Genomic DNA, 11,093 nt, shown 5'->3' with positions numbered 1-11,093 from the left:
TTAAATAAATTTTTCAACTGGACAAAATGTTTGTTGCGTTTAATCTTTTTAAAAGATCGATTTTGTATGAAAAAAAAAAATTATTCGTTATCCACAATCGTTTCCATTTTCCCCGACGGAACTACCTTGCAGTATTGCTTCATCGGGGGGAAACTCCACCTACACTTGCCAGAAAAACTATCCGATCATGCAAGTATTATATAGAAAATTCAAGTTTACATCGGATAATAACAGCGATAAAGTTATAATTTGATAGGTCTGTTTTATTATTATATTTATTCGATATTTTTTTTGATTCTCACGATGTTTTATAATTCTTGTTACACGAGAAGCATTTTTTTTAAATTTAAAATGAAAATGTGGCAACATTGTAACCTAGAAAAAGTTTCCGTACGCATCGAAAAGGGGGCATCCCATGCTGTCACCTGATCTTTATTAACTCAATTACAGTTACATTTTAGTTTGTGGTATTTTGTAGCGTGAATACATGACTTTCAAGATAGTTTAACATATAAAAAGTTAGAGTATTTAGCATGGCACCCAAAAGTAAGGAAATTACTCCAGACGAACGGAAAATTATTCTAAAACTTCGAAATGAAGGGAAGTCTTTTCGAGAAATTGGAAAAATAATAGGCAGGTCCCACTGCTCTGTCCAGTATGTATGTCGGGGTTCGAACTCGAGCACAATAGTATTGTAGTTTTAGTAGGTCTCCATTGAGCCACCGATTTTGTATGAGCATTAAGCTATACGCATTTTTTTTACGTTAGAAAATCTAAATATATCTGATTCGTTTTTAAATTTTTTTTAGAGCGAAGCTCTCTTAGGCACGTCGCGGTAGGAAATTATTTTTAAAAATCGTCAGACGTCAAATCTGCAGCGCGTCAGATTTTTTTTTCTTGTAGCGCAATAAAACGATAATTTATCCATTAACTTCTACATGCCAATGTAGTTCTGAAGGTGTGTGTTGGCCTCCCCTGCACCTGGCCCGTGGTTCAAATGATGTAGATGTCGTTGAATATTTTTTTTTTTTTTTTTTTAAATTATATGCTTTTATTATAAATATGTACATACATATGCATATATACATTGTACACAAATATATCATCTGTATTTATATATGTATATTTTGTATAATAATTATGTTAACAAATTTTTAAGAATATATGTATGTATGTATATACATATATGTATGTATGTACATATATGAACGTGAAACTTTATGTATATGTACATATGTATAACTTTATTATATGTACCTATGTATGTATGTATGTAACGTACATTTTTCTCATTTAGATTTGAAAACGCATGTATGTATGTATGTATATACAACCATGTAAATGCATTCATATGTATGTACATATGTATTTATGTATGTTATCATTACTATTGAATACGGATGCGTACATTTGTACATATTCAAATATTTGTACACACTTGGCCTTAAAACCCATGCGTACACACATCTATGTATATACATACATATGTATGTATGTATACATTTTCGGCAGGCAAGTGTGCATGCATATAAGTATGTATGTATGTATGTACATATATCTACATATGTATGTCAGTACATACATACATATGTACATATCAGATTTAGTCTTGTTAACGTACATTTGTATGTATATGATATAGTGATCCGATCCGGCTGAATCCGAGATATACAAGCCTACATGCGAAATTTCAGCTCTGTAGCTCTTACGGTCTAGGAGGAGTTTGCGTTGATCCAGACGGACGGACGGACATGGCTATTTGAACTCGTCTCGTCGTGCTGATCAAGAATATATATACTTTATATGGTCGGAGATGCTTCCTTCTATGCGTTGCACACTTTTGACCAACATTAATGTACCCTTCTTGCAAGGGTATAAAAAGTATGTGTACACAAGGGCGTCGCCTAGTACTGGCATGGGGTGTTACCTTCACTCCCCCAATATTGCGATCAATTTAGTGAGACTTCAAATCGAAATGTATTAACAAAATTTAGCTACACTTCAGTGACCTAAATTCGACGAATTCCTAGAGAGCTTCGCTCTCTGTGTGTCCCGTGACACCTCATTGCTTTTTTTATACTGAAATGTATACATTCAGTATATTATACATATGTCGGAGATTTTAAAAGTAGTTTATATTCCTTGCTACACGAGGAGGTGTAATTTGTCAGGATGTCCGTGTCGGAGATTGAATTAGGCATTTCTAATAATTTGAATTGCGTGCCTAGAATTGTTTAACACTAGATATGTGCGACGACAGTATAGGCTGTCATCGAGTGTGGCTCAGTGTGCGTTTGAGAGAATTCAGTCTCTTTTCCTTTTGGAATTCAACCCAAACGCACGTCGAGATTCGCTGCACAAACCTAGTGACAAAAATGGAAGCCAATAATGGAATCAACGATTCAGGAATCCCTGAAATACTCAACTTGCCGATATCAGAAGTGGGATCTAACTCAGGATCAACAATAAATGAGGAGCAGTTTCGGAATTTATTAGAACAACAAAATCGAAACTTCTGGGAGCTAGTAAAAACTTTTCATGCATCGCCTAGTGAGTCTCGACAAGATGGTAAAATTGTTCTACCGAAATTTAACGAATTGACGAAGTCATTGAAAGGGAGCTCTTCGCAGTGGTTATTGCAGTTTTGCTACCCAGGCATGACATGTTAACAATTTAGACAGCTTTTCGAGCAAAGATACGAAAACTCAGAGACACCAGCCGCAACTATTTTGAATTTGCTGAACAGTCGCCCAAATTCTGGCGAGTGTCTTGCCGTGTGCGCGAGTCGGCTAATGACGTCAGTTTTAACAAAATGGCGTGGCATGGTTGTTCTTGGTCATTTAGCAAACTATGACCGCAGATTGCAACGAATTGCGTACACAGGGACTATTCGCAGCAGACGAGACATACAGTCCAAGTTACAAGTCTTTTCGTTTGACAATAAGCGGTCCAGCTCTTCAGACGATTATTCGATTGCAAAGCGTGCTAAAACTTTGCCAATCAAATGTTACTCGTGTGGGAAGCTTGGACACAGGAAGTCGAAATGCAGAGTTCAGAAACCTTCTACATCTGGAGAAGATCATCGAGCTTCGTCCGTAACTTAATATCATTAAGTGGAATTGGTAATGTTAGTGTAGTTTCGTCAATTCAAATCCCAAGTAATGTAATTGTTACCGCCGTCATTACAAATTTAAAAATTAACCGTCAACCCGAAAATACTGGGGTATGGCAGCCCTGAAAACACTGGGATCTGGCAGCCCTGAAAAACACGAGCGGGACCGACCGAGAGTTTTGGCGTCAGTCTGTGATGGCACCAGGGGAAGAAAGCGACAATCTTTTTTAAAGCCTTCTTCGTTTAAAATGTCAAATTACATCACACATGTTGTAAAATCGCGCTAAATAAACTAGATGCTATATAAACTGTTACTTAAGTTTGTTTTAATACAAACAAAACCCCGTGCGTCACATTTCTTTAAAAAAGTTTATTGAGGTTAAAAAGTTTCCGCGTGCCCGAATTTCACCATATGTATCAAGTGCAAATACATAAAGACACACATACACATGTATATTAGAGCGTAACTACACATAAGGTGTTCAAAGCCATGCATGTGTAAAAAACCTTTAAGTAGTACATGCACAAATTGCAGGGGATAAATTCATAGCACAATATAATCGGAAACCAATAGACTAAAACAAATCCAAAGCATCATGAATAAAGATCAAGACATTTGTAGTGCCTGTAACAAGAGTCGCCTAAACAGTAGTACCCAACATTGGGTTCAATGCGACAATTGCCAGAAATGGTACCACTTTCAATGTGCTGGAGTCAATAGCTCAATAGCTGAGGCTGAATGAATTTGCAACAGCTGCCAACAAGCGCTGGACAACGTGGCATCGACAAGCACGGGTCGTAACCCGTCAACAGGATCGCCCAATATACCATATGCCAACAAAGCCACCGAACAGCAATGCCCCGAACCTCACGCGGCAAATGCGTCTTATCTCGGCAAAGTAAACTTAGTCGAGCAAACTCAATCGCCAAGGCGGGAAGCCGAGAAAAGATACATCGAGCAAAAATACAACTTGCTTGCACAGCAGCAAGGAACGCAGGTATCGTGTTTCCAATTAAATGGACCTACTGCTTCTCAGCTAGCCGCAAGGCAAGTTTTACCCGCAGATCTACCCATCTTTAACGGAAATCCAGAGGACTGGCCAATCTTTATTAGCATGTAAGAGAACAGCTGCCGTATAGCGGGATTTTCAAACGCCGAGAACATGCTACGACTTCAGAAGAGCCTCAAAGGTAAAGCCTACGAACTAGTTCGTGATAAGCTACTGCTGCCAATACTGGTTCCTGATGTCATTAATACGCTCAAGACATTCTTTGGACGCCCGGAGCAAATACTCGATCGATTGATCGACAAAATAAGAAAAGTAAACGTACACAAGGATAAATTAGAATCCATCGTTGATTTCGCAATGGCGGTGAGAAACGCATGTGCAACTATGGAAGCGTGCAATTTAACCTCACATTTAAATAACCCGATGCTTCTTCGAGAACTTATCGATAAACTACCAACCCAGCAAAAGTTAAACTGGGCTATGCATTCACGTAACGAATCCATCCCGGTTATAAAATCATTTAGCGATTGGTTGTACAAAATAGCTGAGGCCGCAGCCACTGTCATGCCTGGCCAAAACACTAAGGCCAATAATGTCAACACACACTCGCAAGCACATCAACAACCACAGAAAGGACCAAATAATCGAGAAAATGGGTGGCAACAAAACTGTAAGCCGAAGCTACACTGCGTGATGTGTGCTTCCACGGATCACCAGGTTGCTCTATGTCAAAGCTTCAAGCGACTGTCCGTTGACGATAGACAACGAATAATAAACGAAGCCAAGGTATGCTACAGGTGCCTCAAAAGTCACCGCCGTAAATGCTTCTCTAATCGTGACTGCGGTATTGAAAATTGCAACTCAAAACATCACCCGCTTCTTCACAAAGGCACAGGCAGAACCGAAGTTGTTACTGCTCATCATAAAGACAATGTAGTGGAAGGACAATTTTTCCGCGTTGTACCCATCAAACTGTATGGAGCCAATGTAACCTTTAACACGTTCGCATTTTTAGATGAGGGCTCATCAGTCACTCTCATCGATAAAAGCATTTTGGACAAGCTGAAGATCTCTTCAACGCCAGAGCCAATTTGCCTACAATGGACAAATCTCGGAAGCGGGAACTGACAAAAAGCTATGGCTCTACAACGTCCACTCAGTAAAGAAATTAGGATTGCCGAAACAAAGCATCAATGTTGAAGAATTATCCAAGCAATATCCTTATTTGCGTGGCTTACCGCTAAAGTCGTACCAAAACGGTACACCACTAATTTAAATCGGCAGCAACAATTGGAATCTAGCAATACCCCGCAAAATCCGCGAGGGCAGACGAAACGAACCCATTGCTTCAAAGTGCACATTAGGATGGTGCATCCAAGGATCAACAAACTCAAGCAAACACGTAACAATGCATCATTGCGAGTGCAATTGGAGTGAAATAGATAAAGCCATAAAGGAAAGTTTCACAATGGAACCAATCGTATCTAGATAAATGCAATCTAAAAACGACAAAAGGGCCAAAGGCATTCTCGAAGATACCTGCAAAATGATCAATGGTCGATACGAAGTCGGCCTACTCTGGAAAGACGACACAGTCATTTTACCCGAAAGCTATACCGCAGCGCTGAAACGCCTCGAATGCCTACGGGCCAAATTTAAAAGAATGCCGGAACTGTTTGATAAAATTCAATCACAAATTGACAATCTATTACAAAAAGGATATGCATTTGAGCTCAGACCAGAAGAAATATCCGATCGAAAGGAACGCGTCTGGTATCTCCCAATATTTATTGCTTTAAATCCGAATAAGCCAAACAAAATACGACTAGTTTAAGACGCCGCCGCCAAAAGTCATGAAAAATCACTGAACGATTTTATGCTTACTGCGCCTGATTATCTAAATCCATTGACTTCTGTCCTAATGGCTTTCAGAGTAGGACGGATTGCCGTGTGCGCAGATATAGCCGAGATGTTTCATCAAATAAACATTCAGGAAAGCGACATGCACGTCCAGCGGTTCTTATGGCTCTTCAAAGATCTTCGTTATGCGCGCGATGACATTCGGAATTAATTGCGCCCCTTGTATTGCCCACTATGTATGCGATAAAAATGCAGAGAATTTCCAAATCAAAAATCCACGAGCGTACGAATCCATTACAAAGGCCTACTACGTGGACGACCTCATCGACAGTTTCAAAGATGAACTTGAAGCCATAACAGTTACATCATCAGTTAGAGACATACATGCCGATGGTGGATTCCAAATAAGAAATTGGTGCTCAAACTCTGTATCTGTTCTCCAAAATCTAGGAGAACAGCAAATAAATCAACACCCCAAAGAATTAGGGAACCCTGAAAAGGTCCTCGGTCCCAAAGGTCCCAAATAATGACGTTTTTAAGTTTATCTTCAGATTTTCGAGATTAAAACGAGACGTCCTAACCCACGAAATAGCGCCAACGAAACGTGAGGTCCTACAAGTACTGATGTCTATTTTTGATCCCCTCGGTCTATTATCGTGCTACACTGTAGGCCTTAAAATGCTGCTTCAAAAGGTCTGGCGCACAGGAATAGGATGGGACGAAGATTTACCCGAACAACTCCTCGAACAGTGGCGACAATGGAAAGGTGTCCTACTACACTCCAGCAATTTAGAATTTCCACGTCACTACTCTGCTCTGCTGTTAAACGAAAGCCAGGTAGACCTTCATACCTTCGTAGACGCAAGCGAACATGCCTACGCCGCAGTAACCTATCTTCGCATTAAGCAAGGTCAAAACATAAGTACAGTGTTGGTAGCAGCCAAATGTAAAGTAGCTCCACTCAAACCTGTATCTATACCTCGAATGGAACTTTTGGCAGCCGTCATGGGCGTAGGCCTAACAATGCGTATACTCAGCACTCGAGGCCTAAGAATCGATTCCTGCACATATTGGTTAACCATGGACCCAAGGAGACTCCAGTCATTCGTCATGTATAGAGTGGGCGAGATAATTGACAAAACCAGCCCAAACCAATGGCGCTGGGTCAGCACAAAGGATAACGTTGCAGACTTTGCCACAAAATTTTTTAAAGTACCAGATGCATCTCGTTGGATTAAAGGTCCTGATTTTCTAGGACTGTCTATCGACGAGTGGCCAGATCAAAGAGGAATATCTGAGAATATCTCACAGGAAATCGAATTGCGTAAAAATGTATTCACCATAGTAAAGCTTAACCATTTCGATTTTGCAGTAGAATACTTTTCTGACTGGAAGCGCCTATATAGAGCAGTGGCCAACGTCATGCTGTACGCCCGAAGGTTACGCGCTAAGTGTTCGGGAAAGCCTCTACCACAAACCCTAAGCCCCGAAAATATACACACAGCAAAATCTCTTTTATGCAGACAGGCCCAATTAGCTACGTACTCAAATGAAATCAATTCGCTCAAAGACAAATCAGTAGTGGACAAGTCAAGCTCATTAATTGCTTTGAATGTTTACCTGGACTCAAAAGACATCATCCGCGTGAAGGGCAGGTCAGACAGCATAACTTCTGACGGTGACGCCATCGTAATCCCAAGACACAGCAGAATTGCCTTTTTAATCGCAAAGGATTATCACGAAAAATCTCACCATATATTTCATGAGTGTACTATCAACCTTATTAGAAGCGTATATTATATACCACGCCTAAGAGCCCTATATAAAATCGTCCGAAATGCATGCCAACACTGCAAAATATCCACAGCGAAGCCTCAAGTGCCACAAATGGCACCTATACCGATCGCCAAACTAGCTTGTTTCGAACGGCCATTCACATATACAGGAGTCGACTATTTCGGCCCCATACTAGTCAACGTTGGAAGACACAAAGAAAAGCGCTGGGGAGTCCTATTTACGTGCCTAACACTAAGGGCAGTTCATCTAGAGGTCGCCTACAAACTCGATGTGAGCTCATGTATAATGTGCCTAAAAAACTTCATGGCACTACGTGGCACACCGAGAGAAATCTTCTCCGACAACGGAACCAATTTCAAAGCTACGGAAAAACTAGTTAAGGAGGAACTTGTGAAGATTGACTTCGATCAGATCGCCGTTCACTATGAAGCTATAAAATGGCGTTTTAACCCACCAGCCGCACCCCACATGGGAGGAGCGTGGGAACGTTTGGTCCGGACTGTAAAATCCGTCCTAAAGGCCATTTGCCCCTCTAGCAACTTTAATGACGAAACACTTCGAAGTGCCCTAATGGAAGCCGAAATTATAATTATTTCCAGGCCTCTAACGTTTGTTTCTTTAGATACAGGTGACGATGAAGCGCTTACACCCAACCACTTGCTTCTGGGATCAAAAGCGGGCTACAAACCAGTATCAGGAAATGTCGCCGACTTAAGGTTACGATGGCATCAAACGCAATCGTTTGCTGATCGCTTCTGGAAAAGATGGGTGAAGGAGTATACACCAACATTAACTCGACGCAGCAAATGGTTTACTAAGCGTCCACCAGTCGATATCGGAGATGTAGTTATTGTCGTGGACGATAATCTGCCGAGGAACCTGTGGCCAAAAGGCCGCATAACCGATGTCGTAACCGCCAAAGATGGCCAAGTTCGCAGAGCAACCATATGTACACCAAACGGCATCATGATACGCCCCGTTTCCAAAATTGCTGTTCTAGACGTCGGATTAAAGGAAAGTGAACATACTGAGGTCGTTCACGGGGGAGGGGGAATGTTACCGCCGTCATTACAAATTTAAAAATTAACCGTCAACCCGAAAATACTGGGGTATGGCAGCCCTGAAGACACTGGGATATGGCAGCCCTGAAAAACACGAGCGGGACCGACCGAGAGTTTTGGCGTCAGTCTGTGATGGCACCAGGGGAAGAAAGCGACAAACTTTTTTAAAGCCTTCTTCGTTTAAAATGTCAAATTACATCACACATGTTGTAAAATCTAAATAAACTAGATGCTATATAAACTGTTACTTAAGTTTGTTTTAATACAAACAAAACCCCGTGCGTCACAGTAATGATAAATGGAAATTGTATCGAAGTAGTATTTCATGTAGTCCAAGATAATAATATGAAAAATAATATTGTATTCGGCCGCGAAATAAAGAGAATTACTCCGGTCAAAAGTTCAAGAGCTAATAGATTATAATGATGTAATAAGGCTAAGCACTATTAGTGAAAAAGAAAACCGGATCTGTAAGACTCTGTCTCGATTATAGGGAATTAATCAGAAATACCACTGCAGATAAGTTTCCTCTACCATTAATCTCAGATCAGATACCTAGATTGCGTGGAGCAAGATATTTTACTTGTTTGGACATGGCTTGCCGGTATTATCAGGTCCAATTACATGAGAACTCCATTGAGTACACTGCATTCGTCACTCCCGACGGACAATTTGAGTTTTTAGCGTTGCCATTTGGTCTAAAGAACGCACCGTCGGTTTTTCAAAGAGCAGTGATGAAAGCAGTGGGCGATTTGGCATTTTCGTACGTTATCGTCTAGATGGATGATATAATGATCGTGGCCTCAACTAAGGAAGAAGCTATTGAAAGATTAGAGATAGTCTTGAACATTTTGACTAAGGCAGGCTTTTCGTTTAACGTATACAAATGCTAATTTTTGAGGGATTCTGTTCAGTATCTAGGATACGAAGTACAGGCGGGTGAGATTCGTCCAAATTTGCGTAAAATTGAAGCATTAAGCGCATTGCCACCACCCAGGTCAATTACAACATTGAGACAATTTATAGGATTGGCTTTGTATTTGTACCAGGATTCTCCCAGCTATTAAAAACTCTTTACTCTCTTAAAATTGATTTTGATTGGACGAATGAACATGAGAAGATTCGCAAACAGATTATTGATATCCTAACAAGCAAACCAGTCTTGGTAATATTTGATCCTAAATACCCCATAGAACTGCATACAGATGCAAGTGCCATTGGCTATGGAGCCATACTTTTGCATCGAATTAAAAATAAACCGTATGTGGTTGAATAAAACTACTAGTGTGTGTTAATCGAAATACACGTTTTATAAGTTAGAAACACTCGCTATAGTTAATGCAGTAAAACACTTTAGACATTATCTACATGGTAATAGGTTTATCATTTTTATTGTAATTCGTTAAAGGCTTCTAAAGCAAAAATTGAGCTATCACCTAGAATATATCGCTGGTGGGCATTCCTTCAAGCATTCGATTTTGATATTCAATATCGTGAAGGCAAACGTATGGCCTATGTAGTTTTTCTGTCAAGGAATCATTTGCCTGATGATGGAAATTTCTGAAAAGTGGATTCAAGCCAACAGGCTATGTCCTGGTGTCGTAGGGGCCACTTGAACGTACTGCGCATAGTATCGTCAACGTCCGCTAAATAAAAAAAAAAAAAAAAAAAAAAAAAAGCCGAACACCAACGTGATCAGGATATTTTGCAAACAATTAACAAGTTGGATGAGGGTGAACTATCTAAAGATTTAGCTGCAACTTATGAGATGAGAGCTAATGTGATTTACATAAAAATTCAAAGAAATTGTAGGACTTATTGTTTGCCAGTCATTCCTAGAACCTTAAGGTGGTCTATAATAAACCAAGTACACGAATCGATTTTACACTTAGGTTGGGAAAAGACCCTAGATAAAGTGTACGAGCATTACTGGTTTGCGTTAATGGCGAATTACGTTCGAAAGTTTGTAGAGAATTTCATCAATTGTAGCGTGAGAAAATCAGCGTCCGGAAAGTTAGTTGTATTGACGCATTAAAGGCGTCGATTGCGCTTTTTGGATGCTCGATTAGTGGCTGATCAAGGCAGAAGTTTTACGGAATCGAATTCTGTGCTTCTAAGAAAATTCAGCTTCACCTGATAACGACAGGTGCTAGCCAGGCAAATGGACATGTCGAAAGAGTGATGAGCACTTTAAAATCTATTAACTATCGTTGAATACAGTGAGCGTTCATGGCTGTAGAGGACGTTCAATTA

This window comes from Drosophila tropicalis, unplaced genomic scaffold, assembly GCF_018151085.1.
Source record: "Drosophila tropicalis isolate 14030-0801.00 unplaced genomic scaffold, ASM1815108v1 contig_979, whole genome shotgun sequence".
Classification (NCBI taxonomy): domain Eukaryota; kingdom Metazoa; phylum Arthropoda; class Insecta; order Diptera; family Drosophilidae; genus Drosophila; species Drosophila tropicalis.
This window is presented reverse-complemented; position numbering follows the sequence as displayed.